This window comes from Trachurus japonicus, chromosome 17 (assembly GCF_045865225.1).
Source record: "Trachurus japonicus isolate A0001 chromosome 17, Traja_1.0".
NCBI lineage: Eukaryota > Metazoa > Chordata > Actinopteri > Carangiformes > Carangidae > Trachurus > Trachurus japonicus.
Window position 1 is genome coordinate 23,354,983 of NC_140923.1, and position 22,434 is coordinate 23,377,416.

General features: G+C 42.6%; 1 protein-coding gene across 1 annotated transcript in view; it reads right to left on the bottom strand.

Annotated features, from left to right (window-relative positions):
- The window catches only part of brinp2 (bone morphogenetic protein/retinoic acid inducible neural-specific 2), a 311,630-nt gene extending 307,038 nt beyond the window's left edge, over positions 1–4,592 (bottom strand). Inside the window, exon 1 of the mRNA XM_085804094.1 lies at positions 3,649–4,592. The gene's annotated coding sequence lies outside the window, so the exon portion shown is untranslated. The remainder of the gene's footprint in view (positions 1–3,648) is intronic.
- Positions 4,593–22,434: the final 17,842 nt, after the last annotated feature.

The following is a 22,434-nucleotide window of genomic DNA, read 5'->3' on the forward strand; positions in this document are numbered from 1 at the left end:
CTAACTCCAGATCAGGGATGCAAAACTAACTGCAAAGAGAGACAAACAACTCTGAATCTGCATTATCTGGTGTCTATAAGTGCACTCCTGTCTCCATCATACAGACAGACGATGAATTAAAGATAAAACCTGAAGAGGCGGTGTAACATGATGAATTCAGACGATTACATAAACATGCACGGTGTGGGCTCACTGGACGGTTTGGTGATAATGATGCGCATCGCTCCGCAGTCATCGGATCTCAACCCATCTGAACGCCTACAACGTGGGAGACCGAAGAGCGCCGCGTTAGCCAGCGCTCGCCACCTCCGCTGTGTTGACACAACCAAACAAGGTGTAGGAATGTTGCTCATCCCCGCAGGGATAACGTGTACCGAGGCTGCTGTGGAGGCTGCTTTTATTTTGTTGTTTGTTTTTTATCTTCAGTTTGACTTGTCCCTTGTCCCTCACACCTGATCAGATTCTCTAATGGACACTCCTCTCACCGACTCCAGTGTTTTTCACCATCAATCCAGCCGCCGTGACGTCAGCACGGATGTAACCTCAACAACACGCCATTAGATCTCTGTGTCCCGCACTCAGCCTTTCATTTATTGGTTCCCATGCTGCTATACATCATATTAATGTCCACTGTACCCACACGTCTCAGTTCCATTTAAATGTCCACTCAACTAACCACTGTTATAACGCCGGCTGGTTCTTCTCTTCGCTCTCGCATACTGACTCCCTTCTTCATGACATCAATCCACCCAGATTGTTCAATCTTCCCTCTGAGGCTGTGCTCCATGTTGACATGACTGCATCCCATCATCTCAGCTGCACATTCGTGTTCCACCACATCCCAATAGTGTTTAGTTAGATTCAGATCTGCAGACTGAGGAGGCCACTGAAGTTCACTCAGCTCTCTGTCATGATGCTAAAACAACTGTCAAAGTGAGACAGTAAGGTGCTTTATGTTGTTGGAAGTAGCCATTACAGGGTGGTGAACTGTGCACTAACAAGGGGACACACCTCCTCTCACATACATTCAAGCTTGTTTACTATTTTAGCATAAAAAAATGTCGACTTATATTATCATCATACAGTTAGATATGACGTCAACCTCTTACTAAAAGTCTGCAAATTACACTGGGGCCAGAGCCAGGCCTGTTACTATTTAGGGAACCTCCCCATAAAGGGATAGTTTAACATTTTGGCAAATTGGCCCATTGCCATAATCGCTATAGTTTTAGGAATGGGTTTGTTACCTTTAATTGTCGGTGCAAGCTGTTTTTAGAACGGTGGAGCAGAGTAGCGAGCTGCTCAGAGCTACGCTACAGAGACTCATGGGATTTCTTGGTTTCCCTCATTAAACTCATCAAATACACAATCCAACAACTCCAAAACGCTCTGATGGACAAGTTGTGACCTGCACATTCACCACACTATGAGATAATAATGGAATGGTATAAGATGAAGTTGTTTTCAAGGTAAATTCATGCAAAACTGCTGATGTACAGATTTTTCGGCAAGCAGTCTCTGCATTTACCTTGAAAACAACTCTTGTAACGTTATTATCTCATAGCGTGGTGAATGTGCAGGTCACAACTTGTCAACGAGAGCGTTTTGGAGTTGTTGGATTGTGTATTTGATGAGTTGGGGGGTTGGTTGAACTATCCCTTTAACCTGTGACATTACAAAAATAGACTTTAGAAAGAATCCTCCAAACTCAAGCATTTTCAGTTGTTCAGAGCTCCTGAAACTTCCCCCTGGGATTACTTCAACACACACACCCACCTCAAACTGTGTCAAGAAAACATTACCACTGTTGACCCAGGCCATGTCGGGTCTAAGGATATTCATGCTTTTGGTGCCAAATTCTGGCCCCAACCATCTGCTGCCTCAGCAGAAATCCAGATCCATCAGACCAGACTACTTCACTTTAACATGTCATGAAATATCAAGAGCTGGTGCTTCTGTGCAGCCTCAGGTTGCTCCTCTCTGTTGACAGGAGTCAAACCTGATCCGTTCTGCTGCTGTCATACACCATATTGTTCATTCTCATGCTTTTGTGCTCACCGAAGGTGTAAAGAGAAGTTGCGCGAGTAATCGTAGCCTTTTCTTTCAGTTCACCTCTCTCGTCAACAAGGCTCTCTTCCCTCCACTGACCTGCTGCCTGCTGGGTCTGTGTTTTTTGGGGAGGTTTTATTTTGTTTTGTTTGTTTGTTTGGGGGGGATCTATTCTGAGTCAAAGCTCTAGAGACTGCTGTGTGTGAAAGAGATCAGCAGTTTCAGAAACGCTCCGACCATGACATGATCGTTGATGCCAAAGTCACCGAGGTCACAGTTTTTAACTCGTTCTGGTGTGAACTGAAGCTCCTGTGATCTGTATCTGCAGGACTGACTGTATTGCATTGCACTGCTGCCAGAAGATCAGCTGATTGGACAACTGATCAGAAAAGGTGAACGTGGAGTTTAGATGCACTGATTTCACTGGAACAATATTTTTTAAAAGAGATGTTATTCTTTTCTTGCTTTACATTTTGTAGTTTGGCTGGACTGTGACTCCTTCCTCCTCCTCCTCCTCCTCCTCCTCCTCCTCCATCATCACCACTCTGTCTCCTCCATTATTTCTTTGACAAGACCTCTTCCTCCCCACCTCGGGTTCTCTGGCAGCAGCAGCAGCAGCAGTGGTGGGTGTTCAGTATAAATCTGAGGCAGCAGCGCCTCTTACTTCTCCGAGGATTTCTTACGGCCACATACAGTACAGTATAGTCTCGACAAAGTAGCTGACAGGTAAATGTTGTGCTTACATGGTTCAGAGAATTTGTGAGAAATTGCACAGTGCGTAGCAAGGCATTCGGGGTGACTGATGGAGCAACAATAGCGCGCACAGAAGAGGCAGAGAGAGACACGGGGGGCAGAGAGGCAGGAAGGGATTCATTGGTTAGGAGCACACACACATGGTCGCACTGACGCACACACACATACACACAGGTTGGTGAGATGAAGCAAAGCAGAGGTTGAAGGACAGGTCAGGTCAGGTTCAGCTTAAGTTTTTTTTTCTGTGTGTGGCAAAATGATGTGACAGGTCCGGGTTGTAGTAGGCACGCATGCACACACACAATGCAAAATCACTGCAAACTTATAATATGCAACTATACTACAATTTTGCACGCACACTTTAGTTCTGTGTATAGAGCTGCACATACACACTACGCTCCTTCACGGGTTTAAACCATCCATAATATTCACAAACAATATGCACATCGCGTGGGAAGGGAGCGTCTCTAGTCCCGCGCGTGAACTCTTATATTTATCTAGTTGTGGACCATCTTTCTATAGCATTTATGTTTTTTTTGTTTTGTTTTTTTTGCACAGATAGGCTACTGCCACACGGGACACATCCGCTCGTTCTGCTATCTGATTCCTCTAAAATTCTTATCTCTTCCTCCTTCCTCGCCCTCTGCTCATCGATAATGCGTCACGGCATCAACTCTGCCACACTGCAACTGACCGTCCGTCCGTTAGTCCGCCGGATCCCCCTTCCGCCGCCGCCGCCGCGTTGCTTCGTGTGCGCTGCGCGTAAAAACGCACCTGGCACCAAAACGCACACACTTCCCGGTAGATACATATTTTTGTGTGACATTGCAAAGCACGCAAACTCACCCAGTGTGTCAACGCAGGTTCCTTCCCCGTGCGTCTCTCGATGTGTTGTCCGTGTATCCAGTAAAAAAAAGAAAAAAAAGAAAAAGAAAACGGAGGTGGGAGAGCCCCGAGCGGCAAAGGCGCTAACGAACTAGTGGACGGCAGCCATACGCTACCGACTTCCCTCCTTTTCCTTCTTCTTTTTCCTCTTCTCGTCTCTCTTTCTCTCTCTTGCTTCTCTTACTCTCCACCTCTTCCCCGAGGCAGACGGAGCAGCGGCTGTAATAATAATCCAGACATTGTCCTCTTCTTTAACACATTAAAAAACACACACACTGATGGGAAAGGAAATGGCTCCGCTTCGCGTCAAAACACACAAGTTTGCGATTCAGATTCAGGATTCTGCCTCTGTGGCTGGTTGTCCTGGGTAAATCCGGTGTGTGAACCAGTCCACGAATTTAAAAAAAAAAGACAGAAAGAAGCTCCCAATTAAGATTTAGAATTTTTTTTTTTTTTTTTTTTTTTTTAAAGAAAAGCGAGTAGGAGAAAGTTTGCGTTCAGATTGGCTTGATAAAAGCAGACGAGACCGGAGCAGAAAAGAAGGAATAATCCCAGGGAGGTCTGTTCTGCTCTTCCCTCACTCCTCTTCCGGGCCAAAAGACAAAACTCTCCCTTCAGAGGGATCGCAGCGCACCTGCTGCCGGAGCGGAGCCGCGCAGGTATCCACAAACTGACCACCTTCCTCTCCTCTGTCTGTCTTTTACTCCGCGTTTTATATTTTTTAAAAGATTTTTCTTATTTTTAATGTTGGTGGCTTTTTTTTTTTTTTACTCCCGCTCTGCTGAGTCTCTGTGCGCCACGGTCATCACTCACACTGTGTCAAGCCTGGCGTTGCTTTTCCAACTAGCTCAGGAGGAAAGCGTCTCTTTTCACCAACGCTGTCCTCCTCTCTCTCTCTCTCTCTCAAACACACACACATACACACCCCCCCCCTCTCTCTCTCTCTCTCTCTCTCTCTCCTCAACAAGCTCCGTATATCCTCCTGTCGTGAAACCACACCTCCCCTCGGAAACGATTGGCTGAAAGCCGCAGAGGAGGGGGGGGGAGAGGGAAGGGAGGTGAGGCTGCGATGATGCGCATTGAGGAGGGAAAGAGAGAGAGAGACACACACATAGAGGGAGCACGGGCGAGAAAGTGGATGGAGGGAGATAAATCTTGATGAGAGAGGATGGAGGAGAGAGGATGGAGGGGAAGATAAGAAAAGTGGGATGGAAGAGAAGTGAGAGTGTGCCAGGAGAAGAGGGCAAAGGAAGCAGATACACAGAGAGGGGGTGTGTGTGTGTGTGTGTGTGTGTGTGTGTGTGTGTGTGTGTGTGTGTGTGTGTGTGTGTGTGTGTGTGTGCTGTTCTGACTTAGGTTACTTTTGGGGACAAGCTTCATACTCAAGCCCACGCAGTTAATTTGGGACGGGGTCAAGTTGGGGACAAAAGCCGTGACCTCATTTGGAAAAGAGCTGATTACTGGGTCAGGTGTTCAAGGTTGGGGGGGGGGGGGATTCACTGCCAAAGAGTGTCCTTACAACACATGCAAGACAAATATATGTGTGAGTGTGTGTGTGCAGGGGGGGAGTTCATTCACTGAGCTCTATGTGTATGACCCCAAAGGGACGGGCTGGCTAATGAAAGTGAAAATGCTTTCCTCCTCCTCCTCCTCCTCTCCTCTTCTTTTTTTTCTGCATTCATTCACGGAGCTTTAGCCCAAATTTGCCTGCAAATCTGCTCTGACTCCCAGCAAAACTGAATTCATCCTGACAGCGTCCCCCATTACTGAGCAGAGTCACACACTTGTGTCTGTCTTTCTGTCTTCCCCTCTTTATAAAAATCTGGTGTCTGTCAGCTAAGCAGCTTTCTTGTTGAGTCTGTGATGAATAAGTAAGTGGTTCGAAGGGAGGCTGGAGAGTAAAGTGCATGTTGAATACACTGCCCAGGGACGTCAGAGGTGGGGGGGGGAATAAGTAACAGCACTGAGCCGCCTCTGTAATGGGAGCAAATGAGGTGCGCCGGATATTGTTGTGGCGCAGCCGTACACAGCTGCAGAAGAAGGCAGACAAAACCGGCTGACAGCTGCAGGGAGAGGCTTTGATTGATGGCAGCGCTCCAGGGAGTGTTTCAATATGAACTTGGTTAACTCAGAGCCACATGAAGCATTCATCATTATAGCTGCCATGCTGGAGTGAGATGCTGTAAACTCTGTTACAGGAATGTATGGACAAGGAAACTGGACAGCGTTTTAAAGGGATAGTTCACCCAAAATTGAAATTTCACTCATTATCTACTCACCCCTAGCCTCGTAAACCAGCCTCTCGCGGAAATGCATTTCATTTCATTCCGAGGGAGAGTCTGGCCTCATTGCCGCTGTAAGCGTTTGGCCTGAAACCCTCAGAAGGCCGAGCCAATCAGCGTCGCCGCTGTGATTGACACAGCATGTTGGCCAATCAGGGACCGACTGGTGCAAAGCCCCGTCACTACACCAACTTGTTGATTGGCTGAATGGGGTTGTCTGTCAACGCTACTACTCCCGCCCAGCTCCCGCCCAACCCAAACACTTACAGGGGGAATGAGGCCAGACTCTCCCGAGAAATGAAATGAAATGAATTTCCGCGAGAGGCTGGTTTACGAGGCTAACTCACCCCCTCATGTCGACGAAAAGGGCTGGGAGAAGTTTCAGAGTTATCCGTGGCTTCTCTGAGTTACAGGGGGTCTCGGCGTAGCAGTGCATGTCCATATAACGGTTGCAAATGGATACCAACTGTCTTCATAACAAAAAGACACACCAAAAAACATCCAAATACCTCCATGCTGCTCGTATGTAATGTCCATCTTGTATTGAAGCCCTCAAATGCGAAATTGTCCCGAAAAAAATTAAATAAGTCAAGCTTGTTTTGTAGCGGAAGCTTATCTGACGAACCAGGAAGAGGAGCTTCCGCTACAAACAAGCTTGAAATATAGACTTATTTAATTTTTTGTAGTCAGTCAACCAATCAGAAGAGAAGATGCTCTGACCCTTGCGTCTAAGCTATTGAATATGGATGTAACAAATTTCAGGTAAACAGAGAAACCGAATCCGTGGGTCCAGGTGGGCGGGGCTTTGGGCGTGGCTGACAGCTGTGACTGCTTCTCTGTGACATCATAAAGTTACGTAAGCCCTGATGGCCCGTTTTTAGTTTCTGAATACAATCTGTGTGCATTTAACTGTGGACTGAGGTTTTGATACTTTCACAGTAAACCTCTCTAGCCCGAGCGGACCCCAATTGGGGTCTAGAGACGCGTCGTAAAATAAATAGCGTCCAACAGAATATTAATAATTCATAAACATATTCATGCTACACATCAAAACAATCCGAAAAAACTCCGCTACAAGCTCATATAAGTCATTTTTACATTCACCGAACACAGCACCAACACCAAGCAACTGATGACCACATATCAAAATCTCCATTTCACCATCCATTCAAACATTTTCACCGCTAGCGGCATGCTACTTCAAGCTACACACGTAACGGTGTCATATGAAAGCTGAGACTCAGCTGATTCCATCGGTACCATCCATGTCACCCTACGACCAAAACTCTGCAAACCAGCAGCCAGAGATGAGCAAAAATAACAAACACTATTTTACCGCTAGAACCAGAAACGATGTCTTACCTTCGCTGTTTTGCGGTGAAAAGTTGTGTTTGAAGGCAATAAACGCTGCTTTTAGTTAGTCCAATGTTTATGTCCGTCTTTGAAATCATTCCTGACACTCAACCTGTCGTTTCCGGAGGACTTTTCGCTCCCAGGAGGGGGCATGGGAGAGGGGCGTGCGGCATTTTTGCTGCTACTGGCTGCTGACTGAAGAAGAAGTCGACTAGCTGAGGATCAGCTCGGGATTGGCCAAAGCCCCTGTCACTCAACCTGCTGTCTGATAGAGGTGTCATCATCCAAATGACCAATCCACACCCGAGATCCGGCCCCGAGATCCCGCCCTGTCTGCCTCCTCGTCCTGACGCAGCAGCCACAGAGCGCACGGAAGAGCTGCACTTAGCCGCGTAGCCACCTAGCTCGGACGTGGTTACTGCAGTTTCTGACCATCCAGCGGCATTTTTTCCATAGAGACCCGGTTCAGAAGAGTTCTGTCCCTCTCTGTGTGTGTCTGTGTCTCTGTCTGTGCGTGTGTGTGTCCGTGTGTGTGTGTTTGTGTGTCCCCTGGCCTGTGGTTTACTACTATTAGCCTATTAGCGCCCGGGCTGCTAAGCATCTACGCAGCCAGCCTGTATTCATTACTATGATTTTTTTTTTTAGTCAAACTTCATTTCCCCAAGCAGGCTGTTCTCACCAACACTTGCCTCACTTGCAAATAAATACAAACAGCAAGGACAGTAATACATATAGTTGTTTTTACCTGGTTTGCAGTGGTTTACAGTTACAGTTCTTCTTATATTTTATTATGTTTATTATAAATAAATCTGTTCCACTTGTCAAGAGTCAAACTTCAGTTCCTTTATATGGCTTTATTTGATTAGAAAAAGGTATTTAGATGTCATGAACACCTATGGTGACATACAAATGAAATATATAGTTTGGTACCTGAGAAATTTCAAATGTTATAGATCGTGTCAAATATGCCCAAAATGTGCCAAAATTGCACATATTTGAAAATTCCGCCTGACTATTCTGTACTAAAACCTCTGTAATTTTGCTCTGCTTCACTTTATTAGCATATAGTGTGGAACAGGAAATGTTCAGATGTTTTACTAGGGTTTGCTACATATTTTGAGCTGCAACTGCATCATTCCAAGGGGCCACTCAATTTAATTTTTTTTTTTTTTTAGGCGGAAATTAAATCTGTGATTTTAGCTGTGTGCCAACCTCATTTACTCTGACCCAGTAACATATATACTGAGATTTACACATCTGAACAAATCTTACAAGTGTTCCCTTTATTATGATACCAGGATTATTCAAATAGACCATGGGATTCCAGAGATATACTCTAATCATTATGGACATGTCATTTTCGAGCAGAATTCCAAAATAGAGGCTAGTTTTAAACAGGTTAAAGGAATAGTTCAACATTTTGGCAAATTGGCCCAATGCCATTATCCCTATAGTTTAGAGTAGGTTTGTTACCTTTAATTGTCGCTGCAAGCTATTTTTAGAACGGCGGAGCAGAGCCGCGAGCTGCTCAGAGCTACGCTACGGAGGCTCATGGAATTTTATGGTTCCAAACTCATCAAATACATAATCCAACAACTCCAAAATGCTCTTGTGGACAAGTTGTGACCTGCACATTCACCACGCTATGAGATGATAACGGAACCTTACAAGACGGAGTTGTTTTCAAGGTAAATTCATGCAGCTTTTTGGCAAGCAGTCTCTGCATTTGCATAATTAAAGGTAAAGAACCATACTTACTATAAGCCGCTACTTTTTTCCCCGCCCCGGTGTCCCAGCTCTTGTCTCTGCACACCGCACACAAATGCGCTCCGTAACCCATAATCTTTTGTTCATGACGGTTAAGACTACATAAATACACACATAACATCATATATGTTATTTAACGTTATCCACCGCTCCATTTATTTATTTTTCGCTGGCTTTGTTGTAAACAAATGCACATGGCTGAGAGGAGCGTAACCAAAACATAGGTCCCTACTGTCTTTCTGTGTAACATGAACATGTAACAACATGAAAACCTGTGGCTTATATTCAAGTGTGGCCTATTGTATTTTCTTTTAAAGTTTAGCTGGTGCGGTTTTTATACAGGTGCACTCTATAGTCCGGAAAGTACGGTACTCCTAACATTATAGGGATTATGTTAAACTTGACTACACTTTTAATATGGAACCTAGACCTGAATTGAAAATTGACCTTTACACAACATGGGACCTTTAAATTTTGTATCTTTCAAAGACACAGTTCAAAAAAGCAAAAGTATTCAGATCTCATTTTATTCTGTGGTGCACAATTGCGGGCTTTAGGGCAACTTCTGCAAAAAAAAACATGTTGGCCCCTATTATGTATCAGCTTTGTTCTTCCTGGTGCTAATGCACTTTTTTCAGCAGCTATAGATTCTTACAGTACAAAATGTTTTTTACATCCCTCACACTCCTTACACTCCTTATGGACTCACCCTGGAACACGGCCCTCATTGCTGTCAGCCACAGGGGAACATTTTATTGGCAGGATGAGCATTGTTAAAGCCAACACCATAACATTTTGTATTGTGAAAGCCAAGTGTGCTTTTTTTTCTATATCTTCAAGATATTCAGTGTGGAGATGCCCCACCCCAACACACACACACATCCCCACCCCATCTTGAAACAAATGAGGGATTAAAGCAGAGACATCTCGAACAGAAGACTGTGATGTGAGAGGAGCAAGTGGATGACAGCAGCTCACTGAAATCCTAAGAATATGTATTTTCCTTTTTCTTTTTTTTTGTCTTAAGGGCTTAGAAAGTACAACACCCACTCAGTAGCTCTGCTCACTCTCCCTTTTTATTATTTGTCTTTTAGTTTTGCTGTGTGCTGTGATGTTTAAATACTGGACAGCAGGGATGTTTTTTCCTATTAATTAGACAAGAAATAAATACAAAATATTTGTACATCCAGACATCACAAGTGTTGGATTATGGAGACAAAAAATGCTGAAGGCTGAATTGAAATGCAGATTAAAGTGAGATGTGCAGTCATATACAGTAAGTATATTTACAGTATATTGTGAGACTCTCTTATAGACTTAGATTTAACAAAATGGTCATAAATAAAGTGTTCATTGTGCTGCATGACAGAATTAGTTTCTGGTCCTATTCAACCCATAGAGGCCAAAATATATACTGTATATATACATAGCCTATATTCACACATGGAAATCAGACTCTGGGTGTAAACATTTTATAGAATAGAATAATAAATTGGTTCGAAAATGGAATAAAAGCAATTCTATTGATAAATAATTTCAAACTTGTATCAATTCCCATAACTTTTTGGATGTTTTTTGACACTATAGATCCTGACCAACTGTTAACAGTGTCATCCATCACCATGATGAGCTGGCAATGATTCTAATGGACTGTAAAGGCAAGGCTGTCAACCAATGAGACACAAAGAAATGACTAAAATGGAAGTGGAACCAGTCACCAGTAGGATCAGCTTGTCCACCATTGGTGAGCTAGCATATAACACTAGCCTGTCTGTCTGACAGCTGGCCCACTTTTTATACATTTAGGTAAACAGTGTTTTGACTGGGTTCTTGTAAATTAGACGACTTATCATGTGGGCTTCACTTTGGTTCCACTGATGAAAAGTTTGACTGTGCTCTGACTGACACTGACTTCAGTCAGACTGACATGCAGCCATAGAGTGCCGAAGCGGAAGCAGCCCCATGGGTCCTCAAATTGAAAAAAGTCTCCATACGAATGAATGGGAGTCCAAGATTTATTTCGTGATCCGTTTGAATTGCGCCATGACAAAAAAATATGTCCTCTACCTGTTTAAAACATCACGTTTCATGCCGAGAAATCAGCAGTTTATCGTAAAACGGCAACAGAAGAATGTATTTTGTGTGACGACGCTCTGCGGACTACAAATCTGGTGTCCCACAAAAAATACGTCACCAACTGACACAGGAAAGGGCGGCATTTGGTGTGTGACGTCACCTACGCGACTTGTAGTTTTTCTGGTTACGGACTCTTCGGGATTTTATTTTACAATAGTTTTACAACAAACGGCTGATTTCTCGGCATGAAACGTGATGTTTTAAACAGGTAGAGGACATATTTTTTTGTCATGGCGCAATTCAAACGGATCACGAAATAAATCTTGGACTCCCATTCAATCATATGGAGACTATTTTCGAATTGAGGACCTATGGGGCTGCTTCCGCTTCGGCACTCTATAGACAGCAGATGACCATCAAAACCAAATGTCCTCTAACTTTATTCCAGTGAGGATTTTTTTTTTTATTCCCCCCCAAACTGCTTTTCATGTAAACGTTTTCACCTCTTCATATGAGTGAAGAGTTTATTTATTTATTGTTGAATAAAAGTTAAAAGTTGATCTTCTTCTGTGAATAAATAGGGGATGTTCTAGGCTCTGATTGGGCTACGTTAACACTGAATTAATGGTTGATTGCTTTATTTGTTGCTTTATTAAATAATTCTGATGTACAAATCAAGCACACAGTGATGGGCTGTGAACGCCGGCCTGTGTGATGTGTGTGCCGTTAGTCACAGCAGTCTGATTGTGCTAATGTTTGGGGAAACTCCATCAATCTTGATTTTTCTTCTTTTTTTCCCCCCACACTCATTCTTCTCCTCAGTATCGACTTCACTCAGGTCATTAGTAATCCATTTGGCGATGGGACTCTTGTTTTGACTGATAAACTGATCACACTAATAGTGGTAATGGTCTGAGTGTAGTTTGTAGAGATGTGGATTTAGTGTTTGTGCAGGTTTGTGTGTTGTGTTTTCCTAATAGAGAATAGGAATGAGTGGTAGATTAATAGATAGGCCTATATCATTCACAAGCACCATAATAATCAGTTGATCATTTAAGTATATAATCAAGCATAATCGGCAAACATGTTCTACTTCTGTTTTCTATTTTCATTGTTAAAGGACAATTCCAGGCGAATTCAACTCGGGGGTGTATTTTCCTATCATTTTAGGTCTAAAAGAAGGAATCTGAAGATTTTCAGTTTAATCGCTCCTGTTTTGCGGTAGTTGCGTCTGTCCCTGCATCGCCACGGCAGCAATGAATGGGAGTGGATGTAAGTTCCGCTGTTTCCATCCCTCAAAACCGCAATTTTTTTCCACAGACAGCGTCAGATGGCTACTCAAACATGCACCGAGAAGTTTATTTACTTCAAGCAAGCCAACATGTTTGTAAAACTAGATCTAATTCAAAGTCTCCCGGAGTCTCGTGCGAGACCCAGTTGCCGTGCGCGGTGTGTTCACATGCAATGGGAAAAGCTACCGTTTGTGTCATAAACACAGGAATATCAACTCTTTACTTGCTTCAAGTAAAAAAAAACTTCTCGGCGCATGTTTGAGTAGCCACCTGATGCTGTCTGTGGAAAAAAATGTACACTTGAAGCAAGTCAAGAGTTGATATTCCTGTGTTTATGACACAAACGGAAGCTCCGACTGCATCTGAATACACCAGCACTGCAACTTTGGGCTCGCGCGAGACTCCGGGAGACTTTGAATTAGATCTAGTTTTACAAACATGTCGGCTTGCTTGCAGTAAATAAACTTCTCGGTGCATGTTTGAGTAGCCATCTGACGCTGTCTGTGGAAAAAAATTGCGGCTTTGAGGGCTCTAAACAGCCTAAACAGCGGAACTTACATCCACTCCCATTCATTGCTGCCGTGGCGATGCGGGGACAGACGCAACTACCGCAAAACAGGAGCAATTTAACTGAAAATCTTCAGATTCCTTCTTTTAGACCTAAAATGATAGGAAAATACACCCCCGAGTTGAATTCGCCTGGAATTGTCCTTTAATAGAATATGTGTAGGTTGTTATAATTGTTAGTCACACACCTAGAAATAGACCTGATGCTTTAAAGAGGAACTATGCAAGTCTGGTGGCTTTCCCGCTGTTTTGCTAACCCTCCTCCTGGCCATGTGCATTTGTTTACATTGTAGCTGTGGATAACTTTATATAACATACGATGTTATGACGTGTATTTTTGTGTAGTCTTAACTGTCAAAAGCAAAAGATGACGTTACGGAGCGTGTTTGTGTTGCGGTACGCAGAGAGGAGAGCTGGGACACTGGGGCGGCGGCCAGGTACTACTCTGATGTTGCAAGGTTGGTTTTCAGCCATGAGACGCCAGGTGGAAGGTAGAGAGCCTCCGTTCTCACTCCTAACAAGTCACAAGTCATGTAGTTAACTATCACAATTACTCCAGAGCTTTTTAATTAAGTTAAAAATGTTGCATAGCCACGGGAAAAGTCCTGCTTAGGTCCTCTTTAATGTGCTATATATACATGCATAGATAGCATAGACACTCAAATAAATGAAGACAAAGTTAAGCAGAAAACCTAAAGTAAAGGCATAATGTAAAATCCCCCGTCAGTGAAGAGTCAGTTTTTCGGCAAATTTAAAAAGTTGTCAGTGAGTCTGTGAATCTTTGAGCCTCAGGCAAATCATCCTTCCACCTGGGGCTCTGATCGCAGACCTGTGAAGTCACCTTTACAGTCTGGGCCTGCGGGTGGTGAAATATTTTTTACTCTATCTCAAATGTGACAGCACTGAGGCAGTCAAAGAGACATGCCAAAAAATGATAATGACTAATTTGGCAATTTTCTCGACAAAATATGGGATTGTGTTATGACTTTTAATACTGAAGTAAACCTGTAAACTCACTGATGTGATGGCTGTAAGTGAATGAGTCTGTAGAGTAGGTCTCTTTCCAGCATCAGCGTTCCAGCCTTTAAACAAGCTCATACCCATTCTGCCATGTGATAAATAAACAGCTGAAGGGAAAAGACACCGCAGTTGTGTGTTTATGATCCTGCAGATTATGAATAATCACAAATACATCAAAGACTGAGTTCAATCGTATTCAACAATAATAAAGCTGAAGCTTGAATTGCAGATACTCAACACTTCAATTACATCATTCGACAAGAGCGAATAGACAGGAAATGCACATCCTCCTTAGGTGTAGTCTTTTACATCCAGTTGTCAATTACCTGTCAGTAATAATTCATGGCATTCCTATATTGCTATTCTCTGTCTCCAGCTAATGTAACACATTCATACTTAAACCCATCTCAAGATACTTGTAATAATGCAAATTTGAAAAAAAAAAAAAAAAAAACAGACTAAAAGTAAATTTGACAATGATTGTGTAACTCTTCTTTACAGCTTTTAAATGACCACCAGGTCAATACCAGTGACATGAAGTCAGCCAAAGTGGACAAGCTGCCTCAACAGCAGTGTCATAATCTCACTGTAACCCCGAGCAATAACATGATTGTGTGTGGAATATTTTTTAAACTCTCCTCTTACAATTAAACTTTTTTCAGTTTTCAGTTTTATAAATTGGTGGACTCCATCTGATTACAATGCAAGAAATGTTCTTCTTCAAGTGTAAAAAAGTCAGTGTCGAGTTATTTGGTGTTCAGTGCCTGCCTGAACTCCACCAGGCTTAGCAAACCCACAGAGGACTCAAGGACTCAGGACAACTCAAACTTAAACTTTTTCATTCAACTTTGTCAAAAGGGTTTGATGAGTCAGGTTGATAACCTCCAAAATAAACAGAAACAGAAATCAGTACCAAACACTCTGTTATATACATAAATTCATTGATCATACATCTAATTTAATCTAAACAATATTAGATTTTTTTTACAGTGAAAATGAGTAGGGAACTTTGTAAAACTTTACATTGATGTGAGTGAACCCAAATATCCATGCATTAAACTTGATATTGAATGTTTTTGGCTGGACTGCAACAGCAGGGCCAACCCTCCGACACACGTCACACACTGACTGAGTAGGGGGGGCAACCGCCATTCCGACATCCCACCAGTCTGACATAGCCATCTAATTGTCTAAATGGCAACACTATTTCTATCAAATGTCCCGTCATTCTGACAATTTTTGCCTCCTATGGTCAGAATGACAGTATTTTTTTATTTTATTAAACATCCTGCCAATACAAATATACATGTATCGTTACACCCCTACTGGGAACTATTTAAATTTTTGGAAAAGGGGCATAATATGTCTCCTTTAAACCATCTAATGCTAATAGCATTAATGGAACAGCAGCTAACAACAGAAGGTGATGGAGCAGAAGCAGCAACACTATACTGTTCTCCTACCGATCTCTACAAGCACAATTTACTATTTCCAATCTGCTCTTATTGGGATGTCCACAGACTAATAATTTATTCATTCTGATTTGCAGGCTTAATGGTAGTGTCTAAATCCAGAGTCCCCCATTTGGGGGACTTGAAGACATGCATAACAATAACAGAGCCCCCAGTGCACTGATTATGAAAGGATATGGTCATATTATATGTCAAATTAAACAGCAGAAGCTGGGCTACAACGTGTAAAAAAACATGTTTCTATGACCCAAACACAGCCCAAACACTACTCAAACAAACAACTAGACATCAAACTTCATAAAGCACCTCTGTGTGGACCAGTCGCCACATTTCTGGCTCGTATACTACTGTACATTATGCAAAACACATCAGCGACCGCTCATCTGAACGTAAACATCGGGGCGTCCCTCAACAACCGCGGCTAACACAGCAGCTAGCAGCAGCACGGCAGAGGGAGAAGACAACAACCAGCAAAGTCGAGCAAAACAGACACTGCGTGGCCAAAACATGGTCGTACATTTGCTCTTACCTTTGCTGTTTTGCCGTGAAAAGGTTGTGTTATGGGTAAATCCACAATATTTCCAGTTGAACTCTGCCTAGTGTTTACATCTGAATCAGCCGGACCGAAACCCGACGGCTCTAGGACCCTGCACGGAGCCTGACGGAGCGCATACAACCCCACGTTGGCCTGCCCGTGGATCTGCTGATCTGATTGGTTCATGGCTGTCACATGGCTGCCAGTGCGGCCAATCACATCGACCTGGGTCTAGCGTCATTCCTCTCTCTCTATTGGTTAAAATGAGCCGCCACTCACTCGAATCGACCACTCCGCTGCAGAGATAGAGGCTGAAAGCCAAACCCCCCCAAATAAGCTGCTCTGAGCAGCAGGACGCAGAGAGACTGAATCCACTATGTTAGTTATTTACAATCGTTTCCAGTAGATTTATTTTCAGTTAGTTTATCCAAATTGTGTGAAAATAAAGATTAAACAATAGTTTATAGTAGCAGGTGGTTCCAAGCTGTGCCAAAAATGGGCATTTTGGAAAGTTCGCCTGGATATTTTGTAGTAAAATCTCAATAATTTTGTCCTGCTTCAATTAATCAGAATCAACCACTGCAGAGACAATGTTCACATGTTGTACAATGATTTTATAGAGAGTTTGAGCTTCATCAGCATTATTCTAAAGGGCACTCATCAAAAATATGATTTTTTTTTAGGCGAATATTAATTTTATTAATTTTTTTTCTGTGTGTCATCTTCATTTACTCTTCACCAGTAACAGATATACTGAAATTTACACATCTCAGCAATTCCTCATTTTTTTCCCTTTACTATGACACCAAAAGTATTCAAATAGACCTTGTGGTTGCAGAGATATACTCATTTTATTATGGATATGCAATTTTCGAGAAAAGGCCTAAAAAATAGGCTTGAATTCTATTAATTTAGATTGGTGGAGCATACAGGCATTGGCATCCCATGCTATTCTCACAAGGAGATGCTGCAGCATACTGGGGGGCAAAGCGAAGCTAGATGTTGGCTCCGGGCTGGATGAGCTGCAGAGGGTGCATTTATTTCCATCATGTGCCAGCATTATCACTCACCATCAGAAATTATCTATTGTTATGAGCAAAATGGTAGCGTGTGCGCATAATCACCTGCGTGGTGTAATGAACGTGTTAAAATGCTCAGCGGCTGTAAAATATCGTTTTCAGTCACCTCTCCGGGCCCTTTTCTGAGTGTCGACACATTACAAGTGTGATTCTACCACAGTGAATAACCTGTAAAGGCACCGAAGCCATGTCTTCTCTAATTACACCAGAAATAGAACATAATGGCACACTTGCATTTCTCTCTTCATTCCCTCCCCCTCCGTAGGCAGCAGCCCATAAAGAACCAGAACACGCAACGAGAAACAAGATGTACAAAATCATCTTTGATATCAACTTTAATTGCAAGAATACGAAGTAGAAGATTTAGCACAAGGTCAAGGTCTGGATCCTCTCTATTCATGGCACTTGAGGTCCACAGTCTATACAGCAACACTGATGAGAAGTTTTAGAAATGAGAGGTAGATTGAAGAGCCATTCACATGGGATTAACATTACAGGGGGATGTGAGGAATTGAATATTCATTGTGCTCCTCTGTAATTTAAATGATCATTACAGATGGCATTTTAAGCACAGTGAAATTAGAGAATATGGTCTGTAGATGTGACCATTCAAAAGGACAAAGCCAAAGGACAAAGCCAAAAGGTCTCCCCAGGTGGGTTGAAAGCAAGATGAGTGTACTGCATGAGGTGGATTGAAAACATGTCTTTCATTAGTCAAATCATCATTTTTAGATTCACACTAACCGCAGAGTATCATTATATAAATTTTCTTCAAGCGTAGCGATAGCTGTCTGTTTATCTGTCAGCACTCTGCAAACAAGGCCTACTAGAGCCAAAGCTCAGACTGACGGAGGTTTGGGACTAGGTTGCATCACGCACGTTAGGTGAAACTGCACAGATTGTCCTCTTTTTAATTACAAACATGCACATATACTGCAGGATTTGAAAATGATGACCTGTCACATATTACAGGGTATTGTTGAGATTATTGTGCCTAAGGGACCAATCAGGGGGAAAATGCACCATCTCATGTGTTCTCTGGGGGAAGAAGATGTAAGCAAAAGGGAGTGAAACACACATATTCAGCGATACACAGTTGACACGAGTGGTCAATTCTTCACTGTGGGCTGGAGGTGGGATCAGTACCGGTTTGTCTAATTCGACGCTACGCATGTTGCATAGGGCCCCGCAAAATGATGCAGGCCCCCAAAGTGTCCAAAGCGTAACTGCGTCTATACTTCAGCCAGGCATTTCACAATAAACAAGACAAAGTACAAGCAGAAAGATGGGTGTTATGAACTCCCCTGGGTGATGTGAAGCAGGTGAAGTGTAAGGGCCGGTGAGGTCAAGGTAGACTGATCCACAAATACACAACACAGAAACATATCACGAGATGGGAGGTAGCTCACTTAACCCAATGAGTGGGCGGAGTTGAGTTGACCCATATCACCTGGGCTGGAGAGGCGGAAGAGAGAGGCGACTTCCGGGGTTTCGAGACAAAGAGCGGCAGGTTTCCATGAGGAGAGACCACGCTGGCGACAAACACACACCCACACACCACACCTGAATCACACACCAAATGAACTAAGAACCAAGTGCCGAGTCGAGGGAGCTGGCCGGCTGTGGAGCTGCTGTGGCCGTGTAGCGACGGGGACGCCCTGAGCTACGGCCTCACCGAGTCGTGCCGGGTCGTACCGGGCCTAGAAGCAGTAACTACGGAGCGGGTAAGTGAAGCAACTCCCATGCTCAGGTAGATACACACACATACAGACAGGTACACAAACTCACGTCTATGCATACACTTGAGAGAGAGATAACCACAGGAGCAAGCGGGAGGTTTCAGGACAGGCATAGTTTAATAAACGAGCTAACGTAATATCATGTTTCATGTACCAATGCAGTCCCATTTGTCCGCGTGTGTTACAATGGGTATTATACAACAAGTAGTTCCGACCAAGCAATCTGATTGGTCAATAAGACATTTAGAACGTGCTCAAATCAGCATTACAACACGGCTGACTCATCACTGAAAATATTACTTCGCCATGTCATGTTGTTTACACATCTCCATGGCAACATGGATTTTTCCCCCTTTTATTTTAAAAAACGTCATTTATTACTCGTGAAAATAAATCACAAACTACATTGACCTCCTGTAGGTTGTTCCTGACAGCTGCCAAAGTCACATTTGTAGAACAATTATGTTATTTTATTTTTGTTATTGTAAACTTCCCCGTTACAGCCGAGAGGATTGTCTCCCTCCCATGTGTGTAACGTTAAAGTCGGAGAGACACGAGTTGTGATCGCGGTGAATATGTTTTTTTAAAATATGGCCTGGAGCTGAATATTTCATTGGATAAAACTTAGGTGATTACCTGTATGTTTCTCTCTCTCCCTCTCTCTCGCTTGCGCCTTTTGGGCTTTTAACTTCAGTGATGTGGCATGCTTCCTGACCGCATCACCGTCGTGCTCAAATGACGTTAAAGCACACCCTCTCGGGTAATATTGCTTAATTAACATAAAAGGTGTGTGTGCTGTAATTACGACTTAACTTATATAAAATGGAAAGTAAGGGGTACATATTGGATTTTGTTTGCTTGTGTTTGCTTGGATAGCCCATATAGATGCAGATATCCTTGTAACTTAAAATGAATATGATGACAATGGTCCTATAAATAATTACATACATTTGAAAAATATGAAAGTAAAACAGGTGCAGCAAATTTGATGGATCTGAATTAATGGTATAGCCTATAATTTACAGGTACTATGCTTCAGTTTGTCAGCAGAGATGCTGGACCATCAACAATGGGAGCACTGGGGTGTCAGGTGCAACTGTTAAAAAAGGGTTACATTTTGGAACAGGTGCCCCCTACCAGAGTTTTGCCCAATGCCCAATGAAAGTTTGAACCGGCTCTGGATGGCAGGATTTTAAAATCTGTGACCTGTAGTATGCTAGGTAATGGTAGCCCCAAGAGCTAGCATTTGGTAACACTATAGCTCAGAGACAAACATATAGGCATATTAAATCCCATTGCCTATTATGAATATAGCCTACTGACATCATTGTATAATTTTATAATTTGCAAATGAATACCCAAGTGTCAAACATGTTTGATATTAGTGGGCCCTTGTAACAGTTAATAGACATGCTGCGTTACCTAGCTACGGGGGGGTTGTGTGATCAGGCTTTGTCTCCCATAAGCTGAGTGGTGTGCCTTGATGGAAGTGGATGCCTATTATTGAGCTCCGTGATCTTCAAGCTCCACAACCCAGGAGCGATGCTTAGGGAACATGTGATTTCTATAAAGTTCATGTATTATCAGATCAGAGTCATCCAATGGGGCATAAGGTTCAACTTTCTTAACAAGTTTTGTGGAAGTCCCAGTGCTTGTGCTACTACTCTACGCCCTTCAACTGCCTCAGCCAAAATACATGGACGCAAAACATCACACCTCTGTAGGCAGTTCAAGAGGTTTACGACTGGAATCTGTAACCTTCATCCTGTCACTGTCTGGACGTGTAAATCAGGAAGTTATCACTACGACACTCCTTTAGTCAGAGCCCACCTTTGACAGAGAGTGTCTGGTTGCTGAGTGATATAAGCTAAATACCACATTTCATACCCTTGTTTCTCTTCCCTTGGTTCCTGTGTCTCTATTGGCTGCCAGTTATCAAATAGAGAAAAGAAGATAAAAGACTTTGGTCAAAAATAAAATAAAATTGGATATTTGAATATTCAAAACAGATTAGCTTTGTTGCTGATGAGCTTTTATGAGGTCTAGCATTGATGCTTTCATTTGTTAGAAACCTTTTTCTAATACCATCTCATATACAGTATTCTTTTCTTCTTTTTTTTTTTTTTTTTACACTGAATGATTTACAAAAGGGGACAAAATCTGACAAGTATGAAAAAATTAAAAATAAATGAAAAAGAAAAGTGATCAGTATGGATCAGCAACTTAAAGCCGCACTTAAACATTTAATAATTGTGGTTATAATTGCTACAGATGTAAGATGTAAAATTACACTGAAAATGATTTTAAAAAATCACCCACCAGCACAGGTTCCATTAAAAATCAGCTCCATCAGACATAGGGCTAGAGGAGAGACAGCTGCCTCTCATCTCTGTTGTCCCCCAGCTTGATGGCTTCTGTGAAACAATAACCCTGTCTTCTAGAAATTACATTATACGGTACAAAACTGATTTACCAATGAGCCTGTGATGACAAATGTAATATCTGGCTGGTAAAATGGTCACAGGCAATGTAATTCTTTAATGTGGTACATTTATTAACGGCAAATGATTCACGTGGAGGTGAAGGGGCAGATGGTGAGATATAAGGCTCAGCACAGTGGCACCTGAGACCATGGCTCACATCCACCCATTGCATTTCCTTGGTTTTAACCCTTTTGTCTGTAAAAATTCTGTTGTGGCATTTCTTAGATTTATGCATTGCTCCAGATTGTGACTCATTGTTGAGTTTCAAATATGCTAAATACAGGTTTTACTCCTCATTCCACGTATATTCACACCGGTGGGCTCTTTAGGTTGCAAATGAGGCCCACTGCCTGCTGGGAAGATCTGTTGGTGGTTGGTGGAATTACTTCACTTAACTTAAGTCTCCTCCCCTCTACTCTTCCCTCCTATTCGAACGAATTAATAATTAAAAAAACAATGTCATTTAAAGTGATGTATTGGTGGAGGGAGGGTGATTGTAATGAGTAAATAAATAATAACAACAATAATCAACAGAACATAAAAAATAAAGTAAAAATAAAATACATAACCATAGTGGCAACAATAACCATAATGCAAATCTTCCCTTTTCCCCTACTCTCCTCTCCCTCTCTCCCTCCCTTCCCTCCCCCTTTTTCTCTCCCCTCCCTTCCTTCCCCCTTCTTCCCTCAATCTCCTCCCCTTCCTCCTCTCCCCTCCGCTTCTCCCTCCCATTCAAACCAAATAATAACATATGCATTTGTTTTAACATAGCTGGCAAGAAATAAATCCATGAAGCTGTGGTTAACGTTATATATCATATGCATTAGAATGTGTATATTTGTGTCGTCTTATCTGTCTTAAACAAGAGATTACAGCGTTTGTGTCACAGTGCCACCAAGACACCGGGTTGGAGGCTCTGATCTTGCAAGGTTGGTTTTCAGCCAAGAAACACTAGGTGGAAGGCAGAGAGCCTTCATTCTCCATCACAATCACTCCAAAGCTGTTCAATTAAGGTAAAAATGTAGCATAGTTAAGGTAAAAAATCCTGCATAGTGCCTTTAACATAATTTAACTCTGTTCTT